Below are 10687 nucleotides of genomic sequence, written 5' to 3'. Positions count from 1 at the left end.
AAGCAATAAAAAAAATGAGGACTTCTTCCAAAAGGTGAGAAGTAGGAAATGATTAGATGGAGGTTATTTTGATTTGTAGCCTAGTTGATTTGAGCTTGTAAGTCCTTAGGGGTGTTTGAACATCTAGTGCCCTAAAGCCATCTGGTTTGGGAGTCATTGACCTAATGCTTGACCTCATGGATTGTTAGAAAGCTTAATAGATCAACACATTGCACCATGCTTCCATCATTGATCCTTAGGATTAGAAAAAAAAAAAAAAAATCGAGTGAAAAGAATAAGCGCACTTAGATTAATAAAACTTTAATAAAAGGTCCACTCTTTGTCTTGATGATCGGTACTAGATTTGTGTGCTAGTTTGAGGGTAAGGATGTGATCATTTCGATTTTAGAGTGGTTTTGATTTGCATGATCATTTTCTTGATGTGTGAATGACCATATTTGCTTGCTTGATGTTGAGATTTTGGGAGGTTGCTTGGAAATGTTTGAAAAATTTCATACTTTAGGTAATTTTCTCCCAATACTTGTTTACAATATTGGTGCCTCTTTAGTGATAATAAGCTTAATGTTTGTGGGTATCATTTCTGGAAACCCTCACGAGACTTCACTTGTCCAGTAGGGGTAACCTAGGGGTTTAAAAGGCTTGTTACATATGCAAAATGCAATCGTGTTACCTACGAAAGTGGCGCTATCCATTTATTGTTTTCTAGTTCATAGTTGTATAGTCGTTCATTTCATTCCTTTACTTTGTTGTTCATTGATAGGGACTAGCAATATTTAAGTTTGGGGGTGTGATGAGCGCTGAAAAGTGCGTAATTAAACCCTTTAAGCTTAGGTATTCTAGGACCTTTATCTATCTTACTTTCCCGTCTTAGACTAATTTCATGTTATTGCCCTTTTCAGGCACTTATCCCAAAAATAAGTTAATTAAGCCAAATAAGAGTATTAAAGAAGCTAACTTAAGCTGGATGGAAGAAAGGAGCAAAGTGGAAGCAAAATGAAGCAAAGTGTAGAGATTCAGCATGTTCGATCAATCTCAGTAATCCTTCAATTGATCGAAGCAACATCGATCTGGACACATCAAGATGCATCTAAGCCTTTGTTCTTATCCAAAAGAATCCACATTGTTCGATCGATCTAACTTCTCTTCGATCTATTGAAAATATTTGATCTTTTCCACACCTACCACCCCACCTACCACTTTTATCTCTTTCCCAAATATCTCAAAATATCTTAGAGATTTGTCTTTATTCAAAAAGGTGCCGCCAAGGATGGATTGATCTCTGTAGCATTCGATGGATCTCACCTCAGTTCGATTGATCTCTACATAGTTCGATCGATCGAACCCTCTCAAGTGCAAAAAAGAATAAGTTCTAGCTCATTAAAAGTTGGCTCATGGTGCAATCATTGTAAGGACCCTAGTGCACGAGTCCAGACCATTGGGTGTGACACTTGAGCCTCCTATATAAGGATTTTGAGCCATTTTTACACATAACTTGAATATCATATACATATTAATGTACTTTAAAACATTCTTAGAGAGGAAGAAAAGAGAGGAGGAGAGGCTAGATACACATCTTTGGGAGTTCTTCCATTCTTCTAGGGTTTCCATCAAGAAGGAGGTCATTCCTACCATGGAGATAGCCCTTGAGGGTTAGATGACTACTTCAATGAGTGGCTAAACATCTTCTTGGGGCTAGAGTTAGACCTAAGCATGCCTTCTAGACTTTAATGCTTTGTATTTTGAGGGGATTTATGTTGTAATCTTGTCTTGACACTAATTTTATATATGAGGCTAGAGTTAGACCTAAGCATGCCTTCTAGACTTTAATGTTTTGTATTTTGAGGGGATTTATGTTGTAATCTTGTCTTGACACTAATTTTATATATGAATCTTGTTTATTCAATGATTTGTGTGATTTAATACTTCCAATTGATCATTTCATTCTATCCATATGTCTATGTATGATAGAATAGATGTTCATGTGTTTATCTCTAGTTTTTGTGTTATTGATGCATGTCTATGTGTGTTGATGCTATGGATCTAGAGATTGTCAAGGCATAGTGTTTAATAGAATACTATTGTTGTTTATTTGATGGTTTATACTTATGTCTTGATGGATTATCCCTCTCCCTTAGTTTATTTAGTTTAATTTTCATACCCTCAACTTAGTTGTAGTGTAGTTGCCTTAGTGGTTAGATGGGAGGACAATCCATGCTTGTTGTTTGATGTTCTATGCTTATGAATACAAGTAGTATTATTCTCAAACCATGTGATGTGTTTGGATTGTGAGCTTAAAGGAAGGATTAATGGCTTAGTTTGATGTATTGTACTATTCACTAGGTTGCTTAGATAATATATGCTTAATTGGTCATCCATACTTGTTAAAACAATCAATCACACATTCTCAAATTGCAAAACATGTTTCCCCTCATTAATTATACATTGAATGTCTAGAATGGTGATGTTTAATGGTGACCTTTAGACCCCAAGACCTCACTCTCTTGTTTTCTCTAAATTTCATTTAAATTGCTTAATTTACATTGAACTTGTTTAGTTTAGTTTGTAGTCTAATCAACCAAACACATCACTTTTGATCACTCGACCTACTAACCCATATATTGTTTCCATTACTAGTGCACCCACAATCCCTTGGGACAATCCCTACTCACCGTAGCTATATTTTTAGTGAGAGGTAGTAGTGGCTTTTACAAATTTAAAATTTGTCCACATTGCACACTCACACTCTTTTGCACATCTTTAGACATTGGTGTGACAACAACACCAGTCAATCGAATTAAGCTCCTTCGATATTCAATATGAACCTCATACTGCAAAAAAGGGGCAGGTGGTTGCAGATTTCCTCTTGGATATTGATTCGAGAGAAGAATAACCAATTACAGAAAATCCCTTCTGGGAATTATATGTTGATGGCTCTTCGAGCCAAAATGGAGATAGAATTGGTTTTAAAAATCAGAACCCCCGAGGGGACCAAACTTTAGTAAACAATCCGACTGGAATTTCCAGCCATAAATAATGAGAATACGAAGAACTGTTGGCAGGGGTTAGGCTGGCCAAAGAGCTTTAGGTAAAGCACCTTTTAGCTCATAGTGATTCACAACTCGTTACTAGATAGGTGATAGGTGAATACACCCCCAGAGAAGAAAGAATGAATGCATATAGGGAAAAGGTGGAAAAGCTGGCAATAGAATTCAGGCAGATCCCTAGGGAAGAAAATCCAATTACTGATCGCTTGCCTTGTGCATCCTCGTCGATAGATGACTCAATGATAAGAATTATTCCGATTGACATTCTGGATGTACCGAGCATCACAAAGGGAATACCAGTGTTGGTCATTCCAAGAGAACCAAGCTGGATGGACCCAATCATCGCATATTTGGAAAGAGGGGAGCTTTCAAATTCTAAAGAAGTAGCTCGGCAGCTGAGAACAAAAGCTACAAAATATTCACTTATAAGTGGAGAGCTTTTCAGATGTTCATTCTCTGGGCCTTACCTTAGATGCCTAACTCCCACAGAATCCAAAGAAGTTCTAAAGCAACTGCACGAAGGAGAATGTGGAAACCACTCTGGAAGCAGGTCGTTAGGTCATAAAGCCTTGACCCAGGGCTACTTTTGGCCTTACATGGCAAGAGAAGCAGAGGAGTACTCCAGAAGATGCGATAAATGCCAGAGGTATGCCCCCCTCATCCATTAACCTCTAAAAGAATTATACACGATAAGTAGCCCATGGCCCTTCACTCAATGGGGAATGGATGTAGTGGGGCCTTTACCTCCAGCTACTTCACAAAAGAGGTACGTCCTACTAGCAACTAATTATTTCACTAAATGGGTGAAAGTAGAGGCATATGCAAGCATAACTAATGTTTAGGTGAGAAAGTTCATTTAGAACAACCTTATATGCAGGTTTGGAATCCCAAGATCAATCATTATGGATAACGGTTCAAACCAGGATAATCAGCATACACAATGGTTTTTTTGACAAATATGGATAAATAAAAAATGTCAGTTGTGTACATCCACAGGGTAATGGGCAAGTAGAAATAACCAACAGGATAATTTTTGCTTGCATCAAAAAGAAACTCGAAGACAAGAAAAGAAAATGGCTGGATGAATTGCCAAATGTCCTATGGGCATACAAGACCACTTCGAGACGCTCCACGGGTGAAACCCCCTTCTCTTTAGCTTACAAAACAGAAGTCGTAATCCCAACTAAAGTGGTAACCCTAACCATCCGAAGCTTAACATGGGGACAGGGGTCAAATAAACAACTTCTAGAACACAATCTAGACATTTTGGAGGAAAAAAGAGAAGCAGTAACCATTCAGCTAGCTGCGTACCAACAGAAGCTGCAAATAACTACTATAAAAGGGTTAAACATAGAGGCTTCAACCCAGGAGACCTGGTGCTTTTGAAGTAAGAGAAGTATATCAGCAAATTGGAACCCAATTGGAAGGTCCATATCGGATCTTGGATGTGATTAGGAAAGGAGCATACAAGCTTCAACACTTGGATGGCACTGAAATGGCCAAACTATGGGAATACTATAAATTTGAAAAGGTATTTTCAATAAAGTAATCGTATAATGTTTTCCAGTAACCTTATAAAGAAGAATGGTAGCATAAAATTAAGAGAGAAAATCGTAAGGAGAGAAAGGAGAGAAGGTTGAGAGCAAGCTCCCAAGGGGTGAGAGCTGGCTCCTAAAAGGATTTTGTACAGCTCTCAGAGGAGAGAACCGACTCCATGGAGAAGGAAGCTGGCTCCCATAGGCCAAGAGCTGGCTCTCTCTCGGAGAAAGTCGGCTCCATGATGGTGAAAGCTGGCTCCCATTAGGGGGGAGCCGGCTCCCTTGTTGGAAACCTATGGGAATGGATTCTGGCTACTGTTTTGGGTATTTGGGGTCTTCTGAAGTGACTTAGACTGTTATGGGGGTTTTAAATGGCTACACTGAACATTGTTAAAATCCCAGAATTCTTAAATCTATACCTTTATGATATGGAAGTAATCAATATGAAATTACAATTAAATTTGCATGTTGATTTAAGGATTAATTCATTATTGAAATTGTTCTAAGAAATTTCATGGATATTATATAATGTTTATTATGTATTAATAGTAATAAATTTAGTTAATTGTCTGACTATTATTATGCTTATCTCTGGATGTAACTGATGATTGTATTACATAATTATGTCGTCAATTATTGGATCTTGTGGATTATATGCACCGGTATGGGACAGTAGCATATTAAAGACGGCTTAGCTTAAAACGCTAAGTCCTACCTATTCTGGAATAAGGGAATGGATTAACTATAAAAGTTAAGTCCTACTTATATTTATGTTAGGTTAATGAACAGGTGAATGACATACCTTGATTTTGGATGGATTTATATATATATATATATATATATATATATATATATATATATATGATTATGGTGCCATGATATGAGCTTGAGTCTCAATGTGACGGCCCAAGTTTTGTAAACCCGGTGTATCAGTGATGACCAAAAGATGACCCGATAATGGATCCGAAATACGGAAGCGAAAGGTGAAACAACGGTCTCTAAAGATACAATATGTCTCTAAGACACCAATGTGACCCTCAATGAGGTCACGGAACCCAAAGGAAACAAATGCAGAAGTGTCGTTTGAAAAACGGACAAAAAGAACCTAGGGGCAAAATGGTCATTTTGTAAAAAGTGGATTTAGGTGCTATTGAGCACACCACTGGAAAGACAATGAAAAATTAGTCAAGTTTAAAAAAAATTTTACTCAATTTGGAGTCCGGACGGGGGAGAAAAGTCAAAAACAAAAATGATGTCGTGGCGGCCCGACGAGGACAACCCACCACTACTGCAACTGAGAGTAAAAACGGGTATCTAAACGGACTTTTTTGGAAAACTCAAAGAAGAAACCCCCCCTAAAATCAAGTTTGCTACCCCGATTGTCGACGGAAACAAAAAAAATGCATTGTAAAATGCCCAGAATGCCCCCAAGAAAATCAGGTCAAGAGGAAAAAAACTAATCCGAGCTACTGCCTAAGTTTTGGAAATAGGGCTTCGAGAGGTTTTTAAATTACCTAAATTGAAAATGCAATCTTAAAATTCACCCACAAGACCTCCGAAATTTTCGGATCGGTCGTGACGATTTTCAAAAAAAAATCGATGAATAGTACCAACTACATTTGTACTAAAAATATGCAAAATCTGACAGCAAGGATTTTTCGGAAAAATATTGATTTTTGAGAGCCAAGATGATGTTTTCTGGAAAAAACCAAAGAAGAAACCCCCCTCAAAATTGAGTTTTCTATGTGACTCATGAGGGAAAATGAAAAAAACGCATTGTGAAATCTCCAAAATCCCCCTAGAATAGAATAGGGTAAAACTCCTTAAAAATGCTACTTAGAGTTTTTGTTTCATCAAGGAAGGTATTGTTTGCCAAAGTGAGCATGCAAGTATATGCAATATGATAAAATAAATGTGCTATAGTGGCCTATGGCCTCATTAGAATACATTTACAACATTTGCATATCAAACCTCCAAGTTAGAAAAATTACATTTCATAGACAAATCATGAACATGCTAACACTTGCATGTGAACAAGAATGCTTTTAAAGAAGCTCAACTAAGCAACTCACCCAAGCAATTGCAATCTCCAATCTTGTATCATGTACCTGAAATATGCCCCAGTATCATAGGGGTGAGTAACATAAAGCTACTCGTAAGAAATGAGCATGCATCGATCTACATTTTACAAGTGTACATGATTTAATCATTGTGGTTCATTCCACCTAATGTCTATGTCAAAGGTGAGACTCAGGGAGCATCCTAGCTACCTAAGATCATTTCTAGCATAAAACACATCCTTTATGCAATTTCAACGACACAAGAGCATGCTACACATAGCAACAAGATATAACATGCTTACACAAAGCAACTAGTTAGAAACATGCTTACACAAAGTAACTAGATATAAACATGCTTACACAAAGCAACCAGATAGAAACATGCTTACACAAAACAACTAGATATAGATTCTCAAAGTTATCAACTTGAAATCTAAAATGCAACATCAACTAAATATAACAATTTAGCATAATTAGAATATCTAATACCACACATCAGGACAAGATTCTTTAGGTTATCAACTAGTAATCTAAAAGTGTGAAATCAACTAAATATATCAATTTAGTATGGATGTACTTAACAACATCAAATCGCCAATTACCAAAACCACAAGTCACAATTAAACATTGGTTGTCAACTTGGAATTGAATGCGAAGAGACAAGGCAAATTTGGAGCTACTAACCCCCAGGCAGCCTACCCAACGCGCAAACTTTTGACTTAGAGGACTCTTGTCCCCGTACTAGAGCCAAACCCTAGCCATTACAGCTTAACAATGTCCCAAGCAACTCCAAAATAAATAAGTTAACAACTTTTATACGTATTAAACAGTACACAAAACTACCTTCATGCACAAGTAGGTTGTAACCACACAACACATGCTCTAAGTCCACAACAACTATAGGATCACAATGTCGAATCTTCAGAGCGCGATTCGTTACGCGCTATAATAACATCACATGTCGAATCTTTAGTGTGTGATTCGCTACACGCTATAACAATATAATCCAATATTGAAAACATAATTTATAAATCTATTACAAGTCTAAAATCATGCTTCAAACATACTATCAATGCCAATTTCAGGATTTAACCATTAAAGCAATAGAAACGAAATTTAATCAAATAAACTAATTAGATTCCCTAGCTTTCAAATCTCAATCAAATGGCCCCTAATCAATGCATATTATACAATATAGCACAGTATATACATACATTCACTAAAATCTCAATTAGGCCAATGGCATAACAAGGTAGAATTTAATTATATCATGATAATTAAACTTCTAAATTTCAAAGCAATTTCAAATGGTTCCAATTTAATATATGCTAGTACACAAGTCCTAGTTATCATGATTATCAAGTAAAAAACTTAATTGGGCCAAGGGAACCATTAAATAGATTTTAATTAATCATTTAATTTAAAATCTCTAGATTTTCATACTTGTCCAAATACTCTTAAATTAAAGTATGTTAACAAACATGCTAAGACTTAATTTAAAAGCATACTATAAGTTCATTTCATGAAAAGTATGGCCATGGGATTTAATCTTTCACCAAAGATAAATATTAAATAAAAGTGCAATTCTTATTCAATTAATCCCAATTTAATATATGTTAACAAACATATTAAAACATGATTTTCTAGCATGCCACAATTCCATTCTAAGTTATACACATCCTTGTGAATTAAATTTCATATAAAGAAATAATTAATACTAATTTTTCTAGAATTGATACAAGGCATGCAATTAAGTTGTATAATCATGCTAAACACTCAATACAACACACACAAAAGCCTAGAACATCCCCTACCTCAATTTGAGATGAAAATCTCAAAAGCTACGAAATGGAAACCGCTCCGAATCCGACGAAACTTCTAAGTTTTGTTGGGGACTACACCGTGCACATAACCCCAAGGAAGCCCCATCAAAATCACAACTTGACTTCAAACCCAAACTCAAAGAATGGTTAGAAATGGGTTCTAATAAGGGTGAAAGAAGCGCGTAGTCAACAAGAACACTAAATGTAAAGGCCCTTCTATGTTCTGACGAAGGAATGAAGCTCAAAAGAGGAGAGAGAATGTTACAGCCTCCCTTGGGCTGCCATGGAAGCTTCAGGTCGTGCAAGGGAGTGGGGAAGATGAAAAAATAAAATATCTCACCCCCCTTTTATAGAAATCTCAAAAAGTGCCCCGAATGGGCCCCGCTAGGTCCGAAAAAGTGAAATTTGAGCAGACGCGCTCAAATGACAAAACGCTATGAACAAAAAAGATTCAAAATAAGAAAATATAAACAACGGAAGAAATGGCATCAAAAAATGAGTCTTGAGCAGAAAGTTATGCCCCAAACAAGTTTGGCGCTAATTGGGGCCAGAAACCGTGAAACTGGAAAACAATGACTAGAAGGAATTTCTAAGAGTACACGACCCGATGAAAAGTGAAAATGAATCCCGTACAAGGATTCAGGCTCAAAACAAGGCATTTAGCAATAACTTTTACTAATTGCACAATGGCCCCTCCAAAAAGTGAAAACTGCACTAATGGCCCAAAATGAAAATATCTTCCAAAAATATTTTCTTAAAAACCCCTGAAATAAAATATCTTCAAAAGATATTTACGAAAAATACCCCAAGAAAAGAAAATAATTTCAAAGAACTTTGCATCCATGCCCCTATGGACACCGGGAGCAATCAGAGTACTTTCTTGCAAAAGTAAAGATACGTATTTAGTGGAAACCACTCAAGATAGAGATACATGAAGTTAAAAACCAACTCTGAACACAAGAAGTATGATTACACCAACAAAGTGTCAAGCGGGGAAAAGACAAAATAGGGAAAATGACGAAATAGGGAAAAAGACCAAAAGTGAATAGTGTCAAAAAATGAAAAATGTGAAAATGACTCGATCCTCAAAGGAAGTTGTTAATCCACAGAAAAGAGTCTCAGAAATCACTCCAGAGCACTTGAGATGACACTAAGCGAAGAGGAATTGAACTCAAAAAGGAAAGACAACGGAAAAAAAATATCCGTGAAAATCCGGGTCATTACACTCAAGATCATGGTTAGGGTGTGTATATTGCCGAGGATGGATAAATGGATATAGTAGACATCTGGGTACCCTGGTAGGTCTAGATACACATGCCCACTTTATGTATGATTTGTATGTTGCCTTCTATTCAGGTTGAGACAAACCTATAGTCCAGTGAGCGTCCTACAGTGTGCATATATATATTTATGGACTATTTAGCTATTGTTGAGTTGTCTAGAATGTATCTGCGTATCGAGTCTCAATTTGGATTGTAGTAGAGTAAAACTTGTTCATGGGCCTACCCACTATTATTTTTCAGGTGTTCGTCAGTTCCAGGCTTAGAGCTTATTCGTGCCAAGCAGTGACAGTCACTCACTCTTTCGACTACCTAGGACTTTTATTCATGTTTTAGTTTTGGATTTTCTTTCAGTTCAGTTATTTGTTTCCAGTTGGATATTATTAGGGGTCCACTAGATGGATTCTAGAGTTGTAATAATATTGGAGGTTTTGAAGTTATTGGATTATTTTATTAAAATTTTGAGGATTTATTATTTAGATTTCTTTCAACTTATTTAATCTTTATCCTTTAAATTCTTCTTGTATTCTATGCTTGTTTATATACTTAATTGTTTGGTATCTCTCGGATCTGTGCTCGAACTTGATAACCCGTGGCTCTAGAATCGAGGGGTATTACAACCACTTCGAGATGCCCCACGGGCGAAACCCCCTTCTCTTTAGCTTACAAAACCAAAACCGTAATCCCAACTAAATTGGTAGCCCTAACTATCCGAAGCTTAACATGGGGGCAGGGGTTAAATAACTAACTTCTAGAACACAATATTGACCTTTTGGAGGAAAAAAGAGAAGCAGTAACCATACAGCTAGCTATGTACCAACAGAAGTTGGTAAATAGCTATAATAAAAGGGTCAAACATAGAGGCTTCAACCTAGGAGACTTGGTGCTTTTGAAGTTAGAGAAATATGCAGGCAAATTGGAGCCCAATTGGGAAGGTCCATA

Source organism: Cornus florida, unplaced genomic scaffold, assembly GCF_030987335.1.
Source record: "Cornus florida cultivar Cherokee Brave unplaced genomic scaffold, ASM3098733v1 CherokeeBrave_3.0.0_Hap2_Chr10, whole genome shotgun sequence".
Classification (NCBI taxonomy): domain Eukaryota; kingdom Viridiplantae; phylum Streptophyta; class Magnoliopsida; order Cornales; family Cornaceae; genus Cornus; species Cornus florida.
Note: the sequence above shows the minus strand (reverse complement) of the source record.